The sequence below is a fragment of the Haliotis rufescens genome, unplaced genomic scaffold (assembly GCF_023055435.1).
Source record: "Haliotis rufescens isolate VD_foot unplaced genomic scaffold, xgHalRufe1.0.p SCAF_6, whole genome shotgun sequence".
Classification (NCBI taxonomy): Eukaryota; Metazoa; Mollusca; class Gastropoda; order Lepetellida; family Haliotidae; genus Haliotis; species Haliotis rufescens.
The window spans coordinates 43,136,260-43,140,961 of NW_025964334.1; the positions used below are offsets into that span (position 1 = coordinate 43,136,260).

The following is a 4,702-nucleotide window of genomic DNA, read 5'->3' on the forward strand; positions in this document are numbered from 1 at the left end:
GTCATCGGAAAAATTGGCAATAATATAACGAGATTGACCAAAATCTTAACGTAAATTAAATATTTCGTTTTGTAAGATTTGAGATATGTCATGCTAAATGGATATATGGAAATTTCATTTAAACACGACGCCGTAATAGGACTAATAACAAATTACTCCCACTTACTGTCACATTTGTACCCTGAACAAGGCAATCTTTTTCACTCCCAGAATGGCTTGGTTTCCGAGGTTTTGAACCCAAGTTCGAAGAGCTTCCTGCTTCTCAACTGAATGAGAGACTGAGGTTCTTTTATGCCGAAGTCAGAAATGCTGAGGGAGATCTTTACTCAAAATCGAGTTTTGTTGGGTTGCGTGCTGGCATACACAGGCACATTTTTCTGTCCATGATAAAAAAACTCAAGCGCGATGGCCTTAACCAGACAACACATCATGCTGCTATCCCCGAGAATGATTTAAAAAAATTCGTGAAAGTTTGGATACGGAAACCCCTTCCGGCTTGCTTCGTAAAGTGTGGTTCGATCTTACACAAGGGAATTAACTGCATCTTTCTTTCGTGTATCCACCGATGAACAGGGGTTTGAGTTCATTGAAATGATACACTCCGAAGTCACAAAAAATCACAGGGGGGACCTCAAAGACTCAAATGGGCCCAACATCGGACCAATTCTGTCCTGTACTTTCATTAAAAAAATACATGTCTCTCCTCAATCCCAACAATGGTGCTTTTTACCAGGATCCTAAGAGACGAGTCCACGTCGACGACACTGAATGGTACACCACGAGGCCAGTTGGTGTAAATGTCATTGGCAACATGATGAAAGAAATTTCTACCAACGCTGGTCTCTAAGTGTATACAAACCATTGTCTTCAGGCAACTGCCGTCACTTTGCTGTCCAACGCAGGTATTAAAATCGCGAGATTTGCAAAATTACCGGCTACAAAACCGATGAATCGTTGAAGTCGTATTCCATTGACTCGAGCTCGGCTCAAAAACGACATTATTCGAACATTCTTCAGGGACAGCAGCAGCTCGTTAACGAACGTAATTTGGTACCTGTCCAAGATACAAATATCCTGCCACTGTCCACTGCTCCCGTGAATAACTTCCAGGTTAATTCTTCTGCTAATTCCCATGGTCTCTTTCACATATGTAATTCCACTGTGACAGTAAACAACTTTTTCCATCCCAGCTAAGCTTCATATCTAAAATCTCGCACATGTTTGACCTCTCTTGACACTACCTCAGCGAGTTGACACTTTCATGTATAGGGGCCAAACAGTATGAACGGCTTTTCTAATTTTGATTATTTGTATTTTATAGATACGCATAACTACAAATTACAAGTAAGATGAGGAACTGTGATAAAGAATTGAATTTGTGATATTTCCTGTTGTTTGTTTATTTTCTGAGAAATGGGCTTGAACATGTGGCCACCCCTTTCGTAAAATGAACCATCATTATTGGAGTACCTCGAAACCGTCGATCGGTTTCGCGGTACCCCATATCATGCATCCTTTCGAAGGTGAGCACGAGGAGACGTATTGCTAACGACAGTTTTGTTGTGTCATGCGCTCTGTAAATTAGTTCCTCCTAAATATCGATTTAATTAACGTTCATGTTACAATGTCGATAGATAATTTACTGAGCGCATGACACAACAAAACTGTCGTTCGATGTTGCATAAATGCGTTTGTTGAGCCCATTTGAGTCTTTGAGCCCCCCCCCCTGTGATTTTTAGTGACTTCGGAGTGTGTCATTTCAATAAACTCGAACCTCTGTTCATCAGTGGATTACACGAAAGGAAGATGCAGTTAATTCCCTTTGGTTTTCTTTACCACGACGAGCGAAACCGAGTGTAAGGTCGAACCACACTTTACGAAGCAAGCCGGAAGGAGTTTCAGTATCCAAACTTTTCACGAATTTTTTTTTAAATCATTCTCGGGGATAGCAGCATGATGTGTTGTCTGGTCAAGGCCATCGCGCTTAAGTTTGTTTTTTTATCATGGACGGAAAAACATTGTTTGCAGTGTGAAATTCCCGGTCTTGGATAATGTTTATGCTGCATTCAAATGGCGGTCCCATGATGTGCGTGTATGGCAGCACGCAACCCAACAAAACTCGATTTTGATTAAAGATCTCCCTCAGCATTTCTGACTTCGGCATAAAAGAACCCCGGTCTCTCATTCAGTTGAAAAGCAGGAAGCTCTTCGAACTTGGGTTCAAAACCTCGGAAACCAAACCATTCTGGAAGTGAAACGATTGCCTTGTTTAGGGTACAAATGTGACAGTAAGTGGGAGTAATTTGTTATTATTACGGCATTGTATTTAAATGAAATTTCCGTATATCCATTTAGCATAACATATCTCAATTTCCTACAAAACGAAATATTTAATTTACGTTAAAATTTTGGTCAATCTCGTTATATTATTGCCATTTTTTCCGATGACACATTGTTCACGCTTTACATTGCTATCGTGGCAATGGTGTAAGGGAGGTAACTCTCGCTGATGTTGATCGAATCTGCGTAGGAATTTATGGTATGTGTTTATGTATTTTATGTTTCAATGGCTTACGTCGAAATATTTTAACTCCCCAGGAGGTATTACGCCCAGTAGATTTGGAGAGGTTCCCATCCACGATGTCCTGTACTGCTTTTGCATCAAGGGACGCGAAGCGGTCACTGGACGCTTGAACTTTTGGCTCTACGGAAACGCTGTCTGTATTTCCTAGTTCAGGGGCCATCTCAGAACGGTTTTCAGCTTCAACAGCTGTTGTGAGTAATAATAATAACAAAATTAGGTGGGTCTATGAAAGTCAATAAATGTTTTTTACTCTGTTAAAAATTTATTTTGTTTTGTTTTTTTCTTCGGCGAAGCCCAAGAAAATAACATCAATTATGATTATGATTGTGTAATTAATGGAAAAAGGTAAATTTCATTTACCTTCAAATTCTTGAATTATCTCAGAAAATGTCTCGTCGTCCAATTCACTCAATATTTCATCAATATCTCCGATGTGGAAGTCAGGGTAAATTTCCATCTGTTCCTCCATGTTGATGATTTCAAAAATAGTTCCATTTATTAATGTATACATACACGGTGATGAGACCCCAAAAATTCAGCGATGTTATGCTCACTCGACAACACTTTTTAACAAATCAGATCAGGTAACATACCTACTTTTATGTTACAATACTTTCTACAAACTGAAAAAGTTGGAAGAATGATGTTATGTTATTACCTGGTCCCGTCTTAAGCTGGTTCCCGGCTCCTTTTGCGCGCCCTCAACTTGCGCAAAGATAGGAGCTGGTACAGTAAGCTGGGCCCCGTCTCTAATATCACAATATACGAGCCGGTACAGGCCAATGAGACGATGGCTGTGAGCGCCTTCGAAATATTTAACATACACTATGTTATGTAATTTTTCATTGTTACCGTTCTACAAAAGCTTTACTGAGAAACGTCACAAACTACTTTAAGTCATTTTGTTAGATGTGCCACCATCTGGGGCAGGAAAGATCTTTAAATTGTGCTAAATTGTACGAAGTTAAATTTCCAAAATTATTGTCTTCATACATTTTACGTAAATGATATCAATATGTCAGAGAAATGATAGTAAACATAGTCTTGCTTGCGTATTCTTTGCATGGACATTTCGCAGGTTTTCGAATGCACACCAAAATTGTGCTATGCGAGAAAAAATATTTATTATACCCTTTCCAGAAAACTTTGAGCAAATAAAATACTCTCAGGTATCTGATCGAGATACTCATGTAGGAAGTTTATATATGTCGACATATGTAGAGCCACGCATACAATTTAAATGTCGCATTCCATTCCATGACGTAAAAAATGTTTATGTTTAAAGTGGGTTGGTGTTCCATTTAAGGAATGACTCGTGATATATATGATGTGACTTCTGAAAAAATAGAAATGTGTTGTACGACTCGTATGTGGTTGCAATATATTTATTGGATGATTAGGTTTAAAATGATGAAACCTCTGTTGAAAACATTGAAATTGAAATAGAATAGATTTAAACCATGGCCGATGTTGATATTTTCTAGCAATATTTTTTTAAACAACATTCAAATGCAATACAATTATTAATACCAACGAAATAACTCAATGTCCGTTACTCAACAAATGGGCAGAATCAAAATGGATGGTTTCTATTCATTCACCCATGCCAGTCATCACTTCTAACTTTGTACAACGTTGTAGATGAGGACAGCAGTATGAAGGTGACATTCCTTTTCAAAGTGTTACAAATAATACTATATTTGACTCAACGTTGTGGCCTAGATCTGCGTATGAATTCAATGATGTATGCATCGCAGCTGAGTATGAAATTAACGTGATGTTACATCCATCGCATAACCGGTAAACGTGAAACGTGATTTTGTAAACACTGATCCAATATGGCGGAAAGTTCACTTCGCGTTTGTCTTTGCGTATTTTCCAAGACATTCTAAACGATTCTAGGGCTATCGGCGACATTTTGGAATGATCATTAAGGATTTGATCAAAGACTGATACCCGTTTTTTGAAATTCATTTCTCCGAGTAAATAGCCGAAATTATTATTTCAAAACATGCTGTAAATAACGCCGTGAGTGGTAATTTAGTAATGTGTAAAAAATGGCGACATTTACTTTGTACCTATTTTTCAGAGGTCATTTTCAGTAATTTTGCTTGGCCC

The 4,702-nt window shown here is 38.4% G+C and overlaps 1 long non-coding RNA gene across 1 annotated transcript; it reads left to right on the forward strand.

The window, feature by feature from the left end:
- Positions 1-1,695: 1,695 nt before the first annotated feature.
- On the forward strand, positions 1,696-2,777 carry LOC125374899. Its single transcript, XR_007218795.1, has 2 exons — positions 1,696-2,288; positions 2,599-2,777. It is a non-coding gene; the product is annotated as an uncharacterized LOC125374899 (long non-coding RNA).
- Positions 2,778-4,702: the final 1,925 nt, after the last annotated feature.